At 39.3% G+C, this 20011-nt stretch overlaps 1 pseudogene; it reads right to left on the bottom strand.

Annotated features, from left to right (window-relative positions):
• Nucleotides 1–285: 285 nt before the first annotated feature.
• Nucleotides 286–19625, bottom strand: LOC148032311 (aspartyl protease family protein 2-like; annotated as a pseudogene).
• Nucleotides 19626–20011: the final 386 nt, after the last annotated feature.

The following is a 20011-nucleotide window of genomic DNA, read 5'->3' as shown; positions in this document are numbered from 1 at the left end:
GCAGCGTAGGAGCGAGATCGAAGCGAGAGAAAGAGATTTCACCAACATTAATCTACATAGACCCACACATCGTCCATTCCATTCCACCTGATCAGCAGGAATGAGAACTCATATCCATCTATCAAGCCAGGTAATGAGCAGGATTGATATTCGATTTTAGAAAGAATGTCAGAACTTTTCTTTCTTTGGAAATAATATTATGTTTACATGAAGGAGGACAAGGCTCCACCGACAATTCGGCAGAGACTCTGAGAAGCTAGTAAGGTGTGCAATGAATTAGAGAGTCTAGGTGCATTGGTGCGGTGCGACACCAAGCCTAGCACCGGCTGCATCGTAGAGAATGCGGAAGCCTTGCTGTTGGACGTTGCCGATGATGGAGAAGGACATGGCATCAGGGGCAGGGGCGAATGCGAGACATAGCTTCCTCGTGGAGGGGGGGTTTCCGTCCGCGGTGCTCGCCCAGTCGTCTAGCCAGACGAGGACATTGGAGGGAGGTAGCTCGAGGTCGAGGCCACCTGCAAAGTGAAGCACGACACGTGGAATAGGGAGAGGCTGATCGTGCGGAGGTTGAGCACGTAGCTGGGTGTGGGTGGTGTCGAAGCAGGTGTCGAGGAAGGATCCAGTGTCAACAGGCGACGCGTGGCCGAGGTGGGGCGCGACTTCACGGACAAAGGCGGTGCGAAGAGCCGCATAAGCAGGAGGGGGAAGGCGGGAGATGGCGACTTCGGAGTCGAGGATAACGGTGCGGCTATCGATTTGGAAGGCGGAGGGGGCGATGGGGAGGAGGGAGGAGCCAACGGTGATGCCGGTGAGAAAGACATAGTAGAAGGTCCGGAGATCACAAGGAGCTTTAAACATGTTTCCATATAGTAAAAAAAGAGAGATTTTCTAGATACTTATCAAAGTATCTAGAAAAAGTCTCAACTAGTAGAAGTTGAACACTTTACAAGTTAGTGATCTAGTAAAATATTTTTATATAGAATATTTTTAAAATTCCTAGTTGATGATCTAGTAAAATATTCCTAGATAAGAAAACTAGTTGAAACCATAGATATAGTAAATTTTTCCTATACAAGAAAACTAGACGAAACCATTAATACAAGCCATTATCACACCAATATATCATGTTAAGAAAACTAATCACGATTTATTTACAATGTTGTATTGTTAGCAATAGAATTGTGATTGAATCCACTAAAAAAGTTGTCTTGAACACTACATTCTCTCTACTTCACCATGTTCTACAGTACCTAAGGTAGATCTAGAGTTGTCATTCTCTTCGGATCTGCTCCACCATTAAAAAATCAAGTCTTGTTAGCTCTTCTTAAGCCTCCCTTCCTTTTTTTTGAAATCCAGATCCTTGCTGCTTCAGCAACAATGTTGTCTCGAGATTCGTTTTGTGCTTACAATCAACAAGGATATCAAAAGGCTCAAACATGTACATAGCGAAAAAAGCTTAGAGCAATAAGAGAAGACCTACCAATTTTAGCAAACTTCCTTCCCTTTGATCCTAAAATCATTGCAATCTCCCATAGCTCCACAATATAGATCTACTGTATTGGTTGTATGCTTCAAACCCTGTATCCTATCCACAACAAGACAAATAATGAAATGACATTTAAATTATTTGCTCATGGAATCATATTGTATCATACTTACTAATCGGGATAAATGTAATGCCCATCCAAATCAATGCATACTCTTGTGGGAATATGAAATGCTATCTAGACTCTCAAACAATAAGATTTACCAAACACATATGCTAGTGTTGAGTTTTCCCACAAGATAGGAATCCAATAGATTGAAGTATCATACCAAGTCAAATTGATTTAGCTTACCAGTATATGTAAATAGGATATCAAAACCCTGAATTTACATTCTTCATTTTCAATGTTTTAGCAAGTTGTTTAAATAGGTGGATGAAACATACAGATCCATCAAGCTCAAACTTCAACCAATCTAGCCTTTTATTGGCCTTGCTACAACCAAAGTAGCAAGAGGTGCATCTAATGTAAGAGCACCAAAGTAGCAACAATTGTACCTTCTATGAATTTCCTTCATAAGGATACATACCTTGTGGTGGCAATCGAGGGTTTGATATGCTTCCTCTCCTCCAAGCACCTTGTTGGTGTTGCATGTGTCTAGAAGACCTACTATCATGACCACTCTAACTCCATATGAAAAAGTTGCTAATAGAACAAGCCTCTTAGTAGTGAGGTTTCAAGTGCGCATACGCTTCTTCTAAAAGATTAGATAAAGCTTCACAAGAAATACTCCTTGATTTGTTCAAATGCTAGCTAAACATTGATACTCTTATTAGAAATGATGATGCCGATGAAAAATGTCCTACAAGCAAGCCATATTCCACAAGAAGTTAGATTGGTCTTAGCTATTAAATATCCAAGGTGAACTAAAGTACCAATCCTTAGATTGTCTCAAGAAACTCAGGAAGCCACTCCTTCAAATCCAATATGCCCAATGATTCTTATTAATTCATTAAGCTCCAAGAAGTCAATACGAAAGGGATCATTTTTTATTTTGCTTCTATAGATTTTGTGCATCATGGAATTCAGCGTGATCTCTATTGAATACATCTCCTACTTCTTCCACGTGTCACCATGAGCCTACAGCCCTTCGCTTACTTACCCATTGCTACTAGTGATATTTGCACTGATGACTATACTCCCAAACATGTCTATCCACATGCTTTTTGACAGGGCCTATGATAGGGGGTGCTTCAAAGGAGAAATGCATGCACTGTGTTGTTATTTGATATCCTAGACAAAGTTTTGATAGTGATTGTGCATCAAAATTAAGATTTTTGTTGGTGAAAATTGGTACCTGAGAAATTTAGGGATCAATAATTTCAAATGATGTGTTGCTACTCCCTCATCCATAACCTGTTTGAAGAGTTAAAATCAGCACCATGTAAAGTTGCAGCTTGCAATCCTTCACATGATGGCTGCAAATTTTGGAGTTAGTATACTGATAGCATTATAAAGAAACCAAATTCATTGTTTATGCACTCGTACATACAAAACTTTTCCTTGGTTACACCTTAACACCACATAATATTACAGAATCATAGAAAAACCTATCAATAGTGTTTTACAAAATCATAAGGCAACCCCTCCCAGCTTGCCGTACCCATCCTTACTTGACCCACCCCCCTCCTTTCTAGTGTATAAATTTCTATACATGATACATTAGCTCACTGCTTGTTATTCCTTCCTCGCGCTCTGTCTTTGACTTTCCTGCCCACCACTTAATGCCTCTTGACCCACCACTTCAACCTTTTCGGGCAAAATAAAGTGTGGCTAATTGTATTATTCAGAACCATTAAAGAACAATCAAGGGCTCAACAACATAACTGGAGCTGAAAGCTAACATCACAGCATGAATACAAGGCCTCCCAAGGCCATTTGGGGGGGATTGGGAAAGAGAAGCCAAGGAGCTAGGAAAACCCGATACAAAGGAACAGCTGCCCAAGCTTTGTTGATGTCAAGTGTCTCTCTGAAGCTACTCCCAACCCAGAAGCTCTTCTCAAGCTCATATGCTACCACAAGCTCCAAAATAGTGGGAAAAGACCCTACCAACATGTAGCCAACAAACCATACTCTACACAACATAAAATGTTTCTCAAACCACTTCATAAACTATATGAAGTTTACCACCTAGTCTTGAGAGAGGAAAGAAATGCTCTAAATTTTCAAACACAACAATTCAATGCATCATTGGAGCAAACATACTCACTAAAAAAATTCATTAGACCACCCCTAAGCAGGAAAGTACCTGGCAATCCCAACCTAGTTACAAGTTGTCTTCATTTGCAGCTACACGTTGAATGCCTTGTCCCTTCCTTCAAGTAGTTGTTGTGGTTTGCCTTCATAAATGGAGGCAATGAACTCTTTCTTTACCTCTTTCAAGTAGACCAACAAAACCACCACTTTTGATGCCTGTAGACATTTGACTACAAAACTTGTCCTCGTAAGAATCAAATCAATTTTGCATCTCTTCAAATTTGATCCACTATTTAAAAAACCATGTTGAAGAAAAGGACAAGAAGAATTCTTAAAACTCTCACCTGAGCATTTGTGGTTACTTCCTTTGTGTCCTGATTCTTTGGCATTTCATATTTGATTATACATTTGTTGGAGAAATGGGGAGCAAAGGCATTCTCTTTCAATGATGAGTAGATCCATGCTCTACATAAAGCTACAAATGATGAGCAAATCGATGCTCTACATAAAGCTGCAAAGGAAATATTGGAGAATCAAAATTAGCAAATCCTTTTAGTCCATGATGAAGAGGATTATGTGATTGGAAAGAATGGAGAACAAGTCAAAGTTGCAGATCTAGAAGGAAAAATTATTGCATTGTACTTTTCGGCACATTGGTGCCCACCGTGTCAAAGATTCACACCAGTGTTGGCATCCATTTATAATCAGTTGAAGGAAAAGAACAAGGAATTTGAGGTTGTGTTTATCCCATCTGATGAAGACCAAGAATCTTTTGACAACTACTTCAATGACATGCCATAGCTTACTGTGCCATACAGTGATTCAAAAATGAAAAAAGTACTTAGTCAATGGTTTGAAGGAAGGCATACCTTATTCTAATCAATTCGCTTTCATTTTCTCTTCAAATACTCCACCTAAAATCTAACCTGCTTCTGAAGGGAAGGGAAATAACTTTTAGAATTGACAATTAGAAAAGTAGTTCTATCTGAAATCTATTCTATATCAACATAGTTCAACTAATCCTGCACATCAAATGATGCAAAGAGATGCTTGGATTTTAGTAGCTGTATATCCAACATGCATATGCTCTTACTGATTATTTTTCCCATCCATGAGAGAAGTTCAAGTTCTATACCTTGCTCTCTAAGTCAAAGTTGCTATTGCATTAAACCATATACCATGAAATCATAAACTCTTACATGGGACAGCATTGGCTTACAGCCATTCCAAGTCTCATAATTCGTGTATGCCATAGTTCCACCAAGTCTCAAAATTTATAAAATTTGGAGTTTTGGAATTTTTTGAAGTTTACTCTTAACTGGCTGCCATCTTGTACCAAGCTGGATTTCCATCTTGTGCTAATATACATGTTATGATTAGCTCTTATTTGATGTGGCTTCAACAGTCAAGTCAGATTATAGCTTACAATTAGCTAATTGAAGACATCTTCAAGCACAGATTTATGCATTCCCAATACTTCAATTGGTCCTTATTGAGTTGTTATCTAATCAACTAATTCCTATATTGTCTCGTGTATCCCTCAGTTTTGTCAGTAGGTAGGTGGAATTTATACCCAGAATTTGAGTTTAAAGAAAGGTATAAACATCTTCTTCTATCAATTCTTATGTACTGTGTTTCAAGAAAGACATCTCTTCAGATGATGCATCTTCTTAAACACAATCAAAATCATCCATTTTTACAATTAAAATTAGTAGCACAACAGGCCTGCATAAACTTACATGCGAGTCTCGAAACTTACCTAAACATCTAAGTACGGGGACTTCTAAGTACTGCATCTTCACGGAGCTCGACTGGCCAGGACCTCGCATTCGCAGATTTTGGCCCCCACTTTGGCGGCGAGCTAGACGGATCCTCAGAGACCTCACATTCGTAGATTTTGGCCCCCACTGGTGGCGAGCTAGACGGTTCCTCAACCTGCCTTTCTTCACGAGCCAGACCGTGCAACAGTGATGGCTGCCCACCATGGACGAATATGAGATGAGCTCCTAATAGGCCGACTTGCGTGCAAGCCTAGGGCCTTCATTCATGTCATCGTGCTACGAGGGAACCTGCACCTCATGGTTTACAATGCTCGAGGGCGAGGATGACAATGAGGCCTTTCGCTGAATTCAGGTGATCACATTCAAACCTAAATTTTGGCAATCCGCACAACCGATAAGGGGGTAGGGGAGGGCCTGCAATTTCGCGGCTTGAAACACTTTCACTTGCTCCACTAAACTCGTAGAAGAGCTGGTGCGCAGATCGGTCGCAGATAGCTCACGTGGTGAATCCCGGAGGTCCCCAAGAACAAAGTACTCTATCTTTTTGCACAAAAACCCATGTAAAAGCATGCACGACAAGAGGCAAGAGACAAATTGGGTTCAATCTCCCCCATGCCTTGTGTGAGCGCTTCACAAAGCATGTATTTTATGTATATTTCCAATCTTCATGCTCAATAATAGCCCAATTACAAAAATATGACAAGCTTTTAGCTTTTGAGTTTGCTTTCTACAAAAATAGGAAAATAAAGCTAATGGACGGTGCCCATAGAGTCTGGCACGCCCAATCTCAATGTCCAAATAGAAATAACATATCCGGGCGCATAAGCGCATACAAAATAATAATCGATAATCAATGTCTCAATAGACATAACAAAATATAGGCGTGGCGCCTATCAAAATATAGTCCAAATATCGAATACCTGCTAGACTCCAATGCTTTCCTCCGCCACTACTGCTATCTCTACACATCAACTGAAGCATTCACAATCGTTAGTAAAATAATACAATTAAACCGACAAAAGTGAATACCTAGCAATCTTTAGCTACATAAATAAATCAACTGGTTAGAAATAAATCCTAACCTTAATTTATTACGAGTGCGCACTCTAAACTCATAAATGTTTATTAATTTAATATGCATTTTGTGGAATCACCCGCTATGGAATCACCCATGTACACACTAAATTAATGAAACGCCCGAAAAGGACAGGCGTCCCCATCAACTTCTCGCACAAAGAATCCTCTTTGTGTATGAGCCCCGGTCATCTAAGTTTACGGAATCCACCGTAAAACCTCACGGAATCCACCGTGGCACGGAATCCACCGTGGAATATGCCTCCTGGCATCATACCCCCAGGGTGGGATAGCAATTGACCTCAATTGCTATTAGCTCAATGTGGAGCTAACAGAGTGGGGAAAGCATTTAAGTCTCTAGCGTGCATCCATTGTGCTTCCTCTATAGGATGGTTCTTGAATTTTACTAAATATCTAGAATACCTTCGGCCAGTTCTAGTGGTCATGTAGTCAGTGTCTATGATGGCTTCGGGTTCAAGTATTTCAGTCTCTTCTTCTAGTAAAGGTGGGTTTTCATAGACAGGGTGGATAGGTAATTGGCCTCTAAATGGTCTCAATAAACTAATATGAAATGTATTATGAATTTTCCAATGAGATGGCAGTTCTAACTTGAAAGCATTGTCATTAATCTTATGAATGATTCTAAATGGTCCGTAGAATCTAGGAGCTAATTTGACAACTGGATGTCTATCTACACTTTGCAGTCTACGCTTTTCTATTCTAAGCCAAACATAATCATCAACTTTGAAATTCATGGCTTGTCTTTTCTTGTTGGCTTGTTTAGTATATGATTGTTGGGCTTTAGCAATCATATCCTTTACCTCATCAAAAATAGTGTTATGTATAGCAGCAATATCATCGGCACTTTGTATTCTATTAGACAAAGATGCAACAGGGGTAGATAATCTATATCCATAAATAACTTCAAAAGGTGCTTTCTTTGTAGATGTGTGCGGTGTATTATTGTAAGCAAACTGTAGTAAATGTAAATGAGTATCCCATGTCTGAGGTTTAGAGATAGTGTATGCACGTAAAAGATCTAAAATAGTGCTATTTGTGGCTTCTGTTTGTCCATTTGTTTCTGGATGAAATGCAGATGAGAAATCAATCTTTGTGCCTAGATTTGCAAATAGTGTAATCCAAAAATTATTACAAAATCTAGAATCTCTATCTGAAATAATCACTTTCGGCAATCCATGGTTAGTGAAAATAGTTTTCAAAAATAACTATGCTGCTTGTGATGCTGTTAAAGTTTTCTTACATGCAATGAAATATGCTTGCTTACTAAATCTATCTACAATTGTCCAAATCATGTCATGGTTAGATTTAGTATTTGGTAAGCCAGTAATGAAATCCATAGATATATGTTCCGAAGGTTGAGATGGAATAGATAAAGGCATTAATAACCCATACTGTTTACCATGATGTCTCTTTATTCTTTGACAAATCAAACATTCAGAAACGAAATTAGATACATCTGCATCCATATGCGGCCAATAAAAATCTTCAGTTAACATGCGTAATGTAGAAATGATACCTCTATGACCTTGATATGGGGGACAATGAATTTCATTCAAAACAAAAGATCGGAATGGAATAGTAACACACAGCCTCTTTTCAAAGAACATGAATCCATCATTATATGGCAATGAATCAACAGGAATGAAATTATTTTGAACTAATTTTTGCCAACCAGAATGAAAAGTAATATCCTGGTGATATGTGTCTTTCATAGCAATCAAAGAATCAAAAGATATGATAGAAATGTTATGAATTGCAGGTCGTCTACTCAATGCATCGGCAACTACATTTTCTTTTCCAGGTTGGTATTGAATGATAGGATGGAAACTTTGAATGAATGAAGCCCATTTGATATGACGGTCAGAAATTTGGGGTTGGCTAAGTAGATGTCTAATGCTTTGCTGGTCAGTCTTTATCATGAATTCTGAACCCATTAAATAATGCTTCCATTGTTTTAATACTTGTACAACTGCTAAGAGTTCTTTGTCATAAGTGGAATATTTGAGCTCAGAGGGTTTCAGCTTAGAACTAGAATATGCTATTGGATGGTTGTCTTGCATTAATACGGCTCCTATTCCTGATCCGCTAGCATCGGTCACAACTAGAAAGAATGGTCTATTAAAGTCAGGCAATTGTAGAACAGGGGCATTGGTTAATGCACGTTTGAGTAAGTCAAAGGATTTCTGCTGATTTTCAGTCCATTGATAAACAATTCCTTTCTTAAGAAGTTTGGTCAATGGTAAAGCAAGTAATGAGAAATTATGTACAAACTTCCTATAGGAACTAGCAAGACCAAGGAATGAGCGTAGTTCATGTACATTTTTAGGAACAGGCCAATGCAATATTGCGTCAATTTTCTTAAGATCAACTTTAATTCCTTCTTTTGATACAATATGACCTAGATATTCTATTTCTGTCTTAAAGAATTCACTCTTGTCAGGATTTGCAAACAATTGATTTTCTTTCAGTAACTGAAAAACTAATGATAAATGCTCATAATGCTCTTTTTCACTTTGACTGAACACTAAAAATATCATCAAAGAAAATAATCACACAATACTGATATTTTAGAAAAATACGGTTCATCATTCTACTGAAAGTTAGCAGGTGCATTAGTTAATCCGAATGGCATGACTAAGAATTCGTAATGGCCAAACTGTGTTCTGAATGCAGTCTTAAATATGTCGGATCTATCTAGCCTCACCTGATGATATCCAGACTTAAGGTCAATTTTACTAAATATAGAAGATCCTTGCAGTTTGTCCATAAGGTCATCAACTCTAGGTATAGGATACCTATTCTTTACAATGATCTTATTTAATGCTCGGTAGTCAATACACATCCGATAAGTATTATTCTTTTTCTTGACTAAGAGCATAGGTGCACCGAATGGAGAACTGCTAGGTCGAATTAAGCCTCTATTTAGTAATTCTTCAACTTGACTCTGGATTTCTTTTTGCTCTATTTGATTGTGCCTATATGGGGCTTTGCAAGGTGGTTGTGTGCCAGGTATTAGGTCAATCTTATGGTCTTCTGGACGTGATGGAGGTAAACCTGGTGGTAGGTCTTCTGCAAAACAGTCCTTAAAATATGCGAGAAATTCCTTATGCCTAGGGTGCATATGATTTTCCTTTGCATGCAATTCATTCACCCAAATGAGATATGATTTAGTATTCTTGCGTAGTGCACGTTTTGCTTGAGTATGCGAAAGCAGTGGAAAAATATGAGATGCATGCATACCAAATAATGTAATAGATTTTCCTTGAAAATTAATATTCATTGTGTGTGTGGAATAATCTATATTGGGATTATGTTGGTGTCTCCATGGCATTCCTAGAATAATGTCGCTTGACTGTAACGGGAAAACTAAGAAATTTCTTCTTTCAATGTATGGACCAATTTGAATTTCTAAATCTTGAACTTCTTGTGTGCCATTGTACCTAGTGCCTAAAAATGCAGCTTTTATGCGATAGTGCGTAGGTACAGTATGCAATTTTAATTCCTTTACCAATTTTGCTGAAATAAAGTCATGGGTACTACCGTCATCATGCAATATAGTTCTTTCTTTTCCATGCACCATACATTTCATAGTCAATAATGAATGTGAAGTAGGCATACCTGGTAAAGTGTCGGAAGTAGTAGTAGGATCATCCTCATCTTCAGTGAAATCTGGCATATCCTCATGCTCTTCTTCATCCATGGCTCCAAGGTAGTTGATATGTGCTGATGGCTTCTTTGAATGACAATTTGCTGCGAGATGCCCTGGCTGGTGACACTTGTAACATACTATTGGCTTGGCTTTGGTCACATTATTTGCAATGGCTGGGAGTCTGGGTATATTTGGATCTGCTTGTGGAATAGGTTTAGAATTTGGATTGACAGTGGATGGTAATGCAGGTGGTTTAAGCCAATTCTTGCGGAAAGATGGTGATGAGAAACGACCTGAATTAAACCTTCTGAAATTGGAATTGAATTGTTTAGATCCATAATTACCGTTTGCTTGGAATGGCTGTGGTCGTCGATCTCTTCCATGTAACTTATCTTCAGTGTCGTGAGCTAAGGAGATGGCGTCTTCAAGGGTAGCAGGCTTGAACATGTTCACTTCAGCGTAGTAATGTCCAAGAAGTCCAGACATATACTTCCGCTTATGCGTCATCTTTGGTACGTCTTCAAGCATGCGTAGCTGTAGGAGTGCATTCCAAAAACGCTCTGTATACTGTGGAATAGGCTCACGATCTCGCTGTTGAAGTAAATCCCATTGTTTAATAGCCTTCTCATGAAATTGCGGTGGAAGGAAATTTTGCATGAACTTCTTCTTAAAATCTTTCCATGTAGTAGGACATTCTATGCTCTTGCGGACTACATTCCACCAAAGTGATGCTCTGTCTATCAGATGATTAGTAACATACTTGATTTTATCTTTTTCGGGATAAGTTTCCTCATGGAAATAGTCATCAAACTGGCTAATGAATGATAAAACAGTCTTTCCTTCTCTTATGCCATTGAAAGTGCGAAACTTGAAACTTCGTTTACTTATCTTGGATTCCTTGCGAATGGTTTGTGCTTCAAGGGTGGCGTCGATGGTACGGCGAATCAAATCTTCAGCTTGAGGTTCTTCTTTATCGGTGGACGCTCTTTGTAGCTTTGTCAATTGCGCTTGCAAGGCTTGCCTAGCTCTTCGCTCTTCTTTCAATTGCAGGATGATAAGATCCAGCTTTTGTTCCATGGTAGGCTCGGGTAGATCGTCTTCAGCCATAGGATCATCCATATGTGGGGTAGTCATCCTATAAAACTCAACAAACCTTTCTCACTCAAAATCAGTTAGCGGGATGAGCGTAGCTCAAATTTGGGATTACAAGGCTATGTATTTTTGGGAATTTCTTCTTCAATTTTCAGAAATTCTGCAATATTTCTGTCTCCGTTTGCTGAAAGTACTTCAAGGAACTTGTAGACAGGTAGAACAGCTTGCTGCGAACAACTTTCCAGTTCAGAGTTTTTGCATACGAACAAGTCTTCTAAGAGTTTTAAGCACTAGTCAGTTCTGATTTAGTCTGACTTGCAGAGTTGCAGACTTAGCAGACTTGCAGAGTTGTTGACTTGCTGGACTTAGGCCAACTTGCAGAACTTGCACAACTTGATTAGAGTCAACTTACGGAACTTGACTTCAGAAGTGCGGGACCCGGAGTTACTGAACTTGTCTGCCCAGTATAACTTGCAGAGAATTGTGTGACTTAGCTTAAGGAATTAAGCTTAAGCTTAATAAGCTTAATAACTTAGGCTTTGTGGAGATGAAGAGCCATCAGAAAACGGCGCAAATCGTGGAGGACAAGAATATGTGTTTGATGACGTCGCGCAAATTTCGGACCCACTCAGTTACTTCGTTGATGAATTTTGTGGAGCTTCTTTACTTCCTTAAGCCTTTAAGCTTGTAGACTAAGATTTTTGAAGAAAAAGATATGGGCTTCTTACTGTTTTATCCACGACTTGTTTATGGAGATGAGGGAGTGGTCCTCCGCCTACAGAGCTTGGTCCTTCGCGATCTGACAGTGGAAACAGGGGTTCTTGATCGCCAGAAGTCTGCCTGTATCGACGGTTCGCGACGAGATTGACTGTAGAGCCCGTTTGTTCGTGGAGCTCCGCCTTCGCTCGAGATTGGTAGCGATTGGAAGCTCTTGATCTCTACTCCGCTCTGATACCACTGGTGCGCAGATCGGTCGCAGATAGCTCACGTGGTGAATCCCGGAAGGTCCCCAAGAACAAAGTACTCTACCTTTTTGCACAAAAACCCATGTAAAAGCATGCACGACAAGAGGCAAGAGACAAATTGGGTTTAATCTCCCCCATGCCTTGTGTGAGCGCTTCACAAAGCATGTATTTTATGTATATTTCCAATCTTCATGCTCAATAATAGCTCAATTACAAAAATATGACAAGCTTTTAGCTTTTGAGTTTGCTTTCTACAAAAATAGGAAAATAAAGCTAATGGACGGTGCCCATAGAGTCTGGCACGCCCAATCTCAATGTCCAAATAGAAATAACATATCCGGGCGCATAAGCACATACAAAATAATAATCGATAATCAATGTCTCAATAGACATAACAAAATATAGGCGTGGCGCCTATCAAAATATAGTCCAAATATCGAATACCCGCTAGACTCCAATGCTTTCCTCCGCCACTGCTGCTATCTCTACACATCAACTGAAGCATTCACAATCGTTAGTAAAATAATACAATTAAACTGACAAAAGTGAATACCTAGCAGTCTTCAGCTACATAAATAAATCAACTGGTTAGAAATAAATCCTAACCTTAATTTATTACGAGTGCGCACTCTAAACTCATAAATGTTTATTAATTTAATATGCATTTTGCAGAATCACCCGCTATGGAATCACCCATGTACACACTAAATTAATGAAACGCCCGAAAAGGACAGGCATCCCCATCAACTTCTCGCACAAAGAATCCTCTTTGTGTATGAGCCCCGGTCATCTAAGTTTACGGAATCCACCATAAAACCTCACGGAATCCACCATGGCACGGAATCCACCGTGGAATATGCCTCCTGGCATCAAGACCTTCAAAGAATTTTATTTTGAATGCAACTCTATTACCCTCCCTCTTTGTCAATGGCCCCCCACCCAATTACCCTCTTGAGCACACACCATGACACCATCCCTGTATATTTAATAACTTCATGCCAATCTTATGAAGCTAGTAGAGCAGCAATCCTCTCCTTAACCTTGATTTTTCAACACCATGTTTGCTCGGTAATTGTCACTCCTCTTACACAATGTTAATTCTTATCATGCCCCCTCTTCTTCATAGAGGTGCCTCATATGTTGCCTCTTCACATGCGTATTCATGGCTTGACAATCGCCTAAAGTATTGTCTTTTTCATTGAGTGTTCTGATCCCCTTTCTTAATGTTCCAATTAAGGATAATGAGATCCCCTCATAGCTAGTGAAATTTTAGCTTACACTTGCCCTAATTTCCTACTAAATCTTCTTAGGTCCTCTAGCCCTAACCTCCTAGTAAATTTATAAGTGTTTTCTATAACAACGTTTGCAAAAGCTGCAAGAAAAATCTTATTGGTTAAGGATCTTAGAAGAAATTTCTCAAAATGTATAGGATCCTAGGTTCCTTTTAAACTAAACTTTATTTAACTATATTTATTTTCAATGCTTCATAACAAGGGTAATGCCATACTAGTTTGATCTAAGCTAAAGATATAATATTCTATTAACCAATCTTTTCCGAGGACAAGGCCGTGTTGAATATAAATTATTAAGGTAATGTCAAGGTTATTCAACTTTGTCAAGCTTGGTTCTCCCTTTTTTGTTCAAATTAATAGATTACTATAACTCAATCTATCAACTTTTCTTGTCAAAAAAGGCTAATCATTTAATCTAACATTCCATTGAGCATAACTTCCTTAGGAGAAGCGAAGTATTTAACCCAACATTTCATCATGCATAAGATTTAATGATAGGTTTCTTTTGGCTATTAAATAATCATTCTATTCTTGCTAGTAATAATACTTTAACTGATCCATTCATAGTAAGAAAACACCCTCCAGTTGCATCCATTCATTACATGGTGTAGCAACCATTCACTATGGGGCAAAACATGATTCAAAAACTCATTGGTGTAGCAACCCATGAGAATGCCACATCTCAAGATTTCATACCTACCAAACTAAGTTTTAGCAGATTCATAAGTGAGGCTTGGTGAATCACAAATAAGGACTCTCATTCTTGTGATAAGATGGATCTCAACAATTAGGACATTGTATGTACCACCTAGCTTGATCATGATTGTCTTATGTAGGGAAGGCTCTCATGCATAACATGGATAATGAGGGTAACATCACAAAACCAGAGGGCTTGATAATGGTCATCTTATTCAAGGAAGCTATCATGTATGATCAGGATTATTTCCTTGCATGACCAAGATTATGGTCATCATTTTGTTCAGATTTATTTATGTCTGAAAGAATTTTCAAGCCCAAATCAATTTCAAGTTACCTACTCTGAAAACACTAGGCAAGCTACTTGCTTTGAACTGTTATGACACCTAGACAAGCATCCAATATGTTATAGCTAGGTTGATTAATGTCATTAAGTATTTCTCTTGTTTCAATACATTTCAGTATTTTGTTTTTTCACCTTCAAGCCTATTGAAAGCTATGTTTAGACCCTAGAGTTTGTGCAAAACACCTAGCTGCTTTGGAACATTGCCAATTAGAGTGTTGCTCAAATTGGTAAGATAGAATATATGCATTGGAATGACTTCAAAAAATTGGTTGGTATTTAGGTACATGACCACCACCACAATACACTCCCTAGTTCAGTCTCATATACTTCTTGACATGATATTCTAGGGCATAGCTGCTACTTAAGATGGATGCCTATTGAAACCCAAAACAACTTACTTGTACCAAGCTACTCAAGAGCATTACCACACAACCTACTTGTACCAAGCTTCTCAAGAGGATATGCTGAGGAGTGTACTAGATAGCCTACATGAACAAAGCTCAGAGGACTATGCCAGGGGACTATGTTGAGAGGACTATGTGGTGAACAATGCATTACATGAATTTATGTAATGGGACTAAGTCTCCTCCTAGTGATCTAGAATTGTACACATGCTTTAGTCATTTACTAGAATTTCTTCAAACTATTTTGATAGAAAAAGATATAGATAATTGCATGTAAGGCTTTAGATTTGCAAGCATAATCACTACATAAAGGGCATCATTAAAGTTTTTAATTTGTTATCTTTAAGATAACACACAAATTCAAGTGTATCCACCTATAGGTGATCTAGATCAACTCAAACTGGCATTGACCATCCCTCTCTTATTGTTGGCCATTACCTTAGTTACAATGCAGGAAACAAGAGTCCTACTTCACTTCTAGTGTCTTATATGATAATCTAGGCTATGGATTCTCAACCTTCATTAATCTCACCAGATTCATGATGCCAAAATTAGGCCTTTCCTATGCATGTATTTTTTGTCACTATTGCATGTTACTTGACTCACATCATACATAATGTACAAGATAATCAAATAAATTCATCCATCATATGCTCAATAGTTAAGGTTTGCTGCTAGAAATCTTGAAATCACCCAAATTCTTTAGAATCAAGCAACTACAACAATTCTGCTACTTGGAAGCCTGGCTCACTTAGCAACTTTGCTAACTCATTCAATCCTAGGTAAATAAGCTTGCTTTTGCTCACATTAGTCACAACCCTAGATAGCTCTAGAAAACTTTCATACACTTTCATCAAATACATCTACTAGTTGCTTCTCTACTTGCACAATATTAGTTAGTTATTGTGTTGGAGACCAAGTATTTTCTTAATGGTATAGGAAACCCCTTACTTACTCCATGTTGCACCTTCAAATTCAAATTCCTAAGCAAAGGGTTGGTGATTATGGTGGCAAAGAGTAATGGGGCAATGGGACACCCTTTCGCATCAACCTCTTTACCTCAAATGGACCTAAGCATAGACCATTTACAGACACATTCTAAAGAGATTGAAACATCCCTACAGAAACTCCATGATTCCTCCTCCATCATCTATCATAGTGATGAACTCTTGTTGCTTCTTTTGCTTCATCAATTAATTAAATTAATTGGTCGAAGCACTAGCCCCATAAGATACCATTTCCCTTAGACTAAATTTTGGCAACTTCACGTTTATGTTTTTGCAAGTCCTCCATGTAATGCTCCACTTCTTTGAGAAGTTGATAAAACATCCCATTACTAGAACACTTAGCAAGAGTCATAATAATATACTCCCTGCATTGCTAACTACTAGCATGCAACCCTCTTTGAAGTCAATCCTGATGTTTGCCATACATCTTGGTAATCTTAGTTATGATAGCTATGGATCTCATCTAGTTCTATGTTGGATTAGCGATTGGATTTGTTGGTTTGTTTCCAAGCCTCCTTCAGATATAGGTTGAATCCTTCCCTTTCTAGAAAGGAGGTGTTGAAAGAGAGGGGATTCCATTTCTTTCTCCTACTAAACATATCCTTCTTGGATGGACTTATTAGGCACCTCACATTCCAAGAGATTTATAGTGAGCCAACTAATTAACATTATATCTTTGTTCGAACCTCCATAATCCAAAATAGCAAAATATCTGTGTCAACAAAACATTTGCAAGAAGCTTTTAAAGGGAAAGTTTTTATTTCTTACCTCCATTAGACTTCAAAGAAATTATTTTTTTCCATCCTACTTTAACTTCAACATCTCTAGGATTGCCACTGATAATTAGGTTACTCCTTAGGTTCCTCCTTTTGAGGCTTGTTTGTTTCCTTGAATTTACCCTTCTCAACCTATGTTTTTTCCTTTTTGCTTCTTTTGAAGTTCTTCCTTATCTCCATTATTTTCTCATTGGCTTCTTCTTAGCTCAATTCCTTTTTGGGCATTCCTTTGCAAAGCACCCATCTTGTTTGCATTTGAAGCATGTATCCAACAAGAGGGAGAATTTGATATCAACCAACAACTCAATCCCATTAGGATAAAAAAGCTAGAGCATCCCAAGGATCTTCTTCCTCTTATCCCAAAGTACAAGAGGCCACTTGCTCCACTAGTTGATATTATTGTAAGAACATGGAGCATTCTACCTAGAACTTCTATTAGTACATTAACTTCTCCATCTAGCAAAGTAGGAAGCCCATGAAAACTAGCCCATATTGGGCATTTAATTTGCAAGACCTCCTCAGGAATAAAATCAATATGCCATGGAAGCATGTAAACAAGGCTCACTTTAAGCCAAACAAGTGAACCCAAAACCCAATCTCTTTTTGCTTTAGATGAAAGCAAGACCCAAAAGAAATCTAATGGCAAGTAAAACAATGTGAGCACAACTTTGATCCATAGGTGAGCCAAAACAATCTAGCAAACTCGTCCTTAAGGGGAACCTTCCCTTAAAATACATGTACATGTTGCATAGAGAATACTTAACATTGCTTTGTCGAATGCATGGCAACAAGGATACCACTCATGCACAGAGCACTTGCTCCCCAAATTCTATTGTGACTCTTTTAATTCTCATTGAAATATTTTTGGTCACCCCACATCTTCTTCTCTAGCTCTTCCATGTTCATGCTAGCAATGACAATGTTAGCATAATCCATCTCTATCCCATTGTCTTGCTTCTATTGCTTTATGTTTGTGCTATGTGTTCCATCATCTCTTACTCCTTGTTCACCCCCTGAATATGCTACATGCATGAAAGTGGAAGTATATGCCAGATGTTGGTAGGAAATGTTGATTTTTTAATGAACTTAATACAACTACCCTTGTTAATAGACCATGTGCCATGACTGTCTATTGAGAGCTCCCCTCTTCAAGTTTCCACATACTTAAGAGGTTCTATGTCTTTCATTTAAGGAAAAGGCTTTTACAATTTGAACTGTTTCTATTTTGCTAATGGATGGATATGCTTCTAGTTTGTAAGGGGCTCAAATAACTTTTGATAACTATTTGTGCTTGTATGGATGCTAGGTATATCCCACACTTGAGGGGAAATTTGAGGGGAATTTTAAGATTTGAAGCCATGGCATTGAGTTGAATTGAATGAGATTCTTCTTTGTTTTAATGTGATAAGGAAATATTTATATTGTTAAAAATGATATTTTATTTGTGGATGTGTAAACTATTTGTGCTAATTAAAAGTTATCAAAATGCACAAATGTATCTTACAGCACATGTACATTTTGGATGCATACAAACATATCCATTACAAGTGTGTATCAGCATTGTCTTATTTGAGATTGACTGCATGGCTTATGGTTAGGCCTATCCATTATGATGTGTATATTTACTTAGCATGACTATGTTAGATCTTATATACAAATTTGTCTTGATTTACTATGCATGCACATTATCCTATGATCCATAGCTTCATAATTCTATCTAATAAACATGGCTATATTAGGTGATATATAGAAATTCACCTCGATTTACCATATAGACACTTATTTTACTAGTTATAGCTTCACATCTATCTAGTAAAATTAAAAACCTAGTTCCAATTTAAAAAACCCTAGTTAGTACCTGCATTTAATAGATATAAGGTTATTTACCATCTAGTTTAGTGTCTAAAGTTCCTTGTGCTAGAGCGGGATCGGGGTGAAGGAGAAGTGGTGTATAGCGGAGACCAAGTAGAGCTGCTGGGGTAATTGCTGCTGATCCAAGTACGAGGCTACCTGTAGCCGCGGCCCTTGCAACTGATGGGCCTATAAGAGTTGAGGTTAGCCGTCTGGGAGGGAGGCAGTAGGAGAAGGTGGGTCTATGATTGCGATCCGCGCTGAGCTGCGACGCAAGGGCGAGTGGGCCGCGTGCAAGACCTACGATTCCCGCCGCACCTCCAAAGATGCCCGTGTTGTCGTGGCCGCAGCCCAGCAGCACTTCAACGGCCTGCTTGCTGTTGTTGTTCAAGCCAGTGATGGCCTCCATGCCACGACCAAGCTTCCTGCGGTGGAAGAGCCGTCTGCATAGTCCATCTTGTAGGCGCAGTTGGAAGTGCCCGCATAGCATGAGCCAACGAGCCCTGTCGTGAGTCGGCGATTGCACACAGGCGATTTGCAGGAGACATTGCGCAGGGTGGCAGAGGTGGAGGGGTCGAAGAGGGAAGGGTCCACCTGCGGGATGCACGACTTGCCGCCGCAGGGCTTGTACTGGATCCACGACAGCTCACTGCCCGTGTCGAGGGACATGTAATTATGGTAGTCCCCCGCCCAACGCAAGCCTGACGAAATAATCCCCACTTCCCGAGAGTTTCAAGGCAGGTACCACCTCAGCTAGCTGCTGGCGCGCTGCGGTGGCAGTACGGCCTACAAGAATACCCAGGAGGGACTGAACACGGGCCTGGTCCCTTTCCAGGCGCTTACAGCCATGGTCCACCCCATATTCAACGTCAGCTGCTGCGCCGCGCTTAGCACATTCCTCGTGCACATTGCTCCTATGAAGGATGTCCATCTGGAGCCCCACATAATTATGGCCCGGTCCGATGTTATCAATGTGCGGGCTGATGATGATCGTATAGACCTGGAATAGGAGGACCACCAGCGCCTGCACATGCAGGCCCGCCTTGCAGATCGACATGATGATGATAAGCTTGCCTTCACTTACTGCTTTGACGAATGATGTCTCTGGTCAAGTGATGTGTACATGCTCCACCTGCGGATGGACCGACTACTGATCATATATATCTTGCCCAGCCAACCGACGTCACCCGGCCATATCCCGCTTCCAGTTCGCAAGCTAGTCTTCAAGTTTGCCTTCCGGTTCCAACACATGCACGTAGCTTTGTAATCCGCGAAACTAGCTCTATAGACAGGGGCCCGGGTGCTAGGTATCTTGGC

This window comes from Lygodium microphyllum, chromosome 8 (genome assembly GCF_053477565.2).
Source record: "Lygodium microphyllum isolate KBCC chromosome 8, Lygodium_microphyllum_v1.1.10, whole genome shotgun sequence".
NCBI lineage: Eukaryota > Viridiplantae > Streptophyta > Polypodiopsida > Schizaeales > Lygodiaceae > Lygodium > Lygodium microphyllum.
The sequence above is the reverse complement of the archived record's forward strand: the minus strand, read 5'-3'. Positions and strand labels throughout refer to the sequence as shown.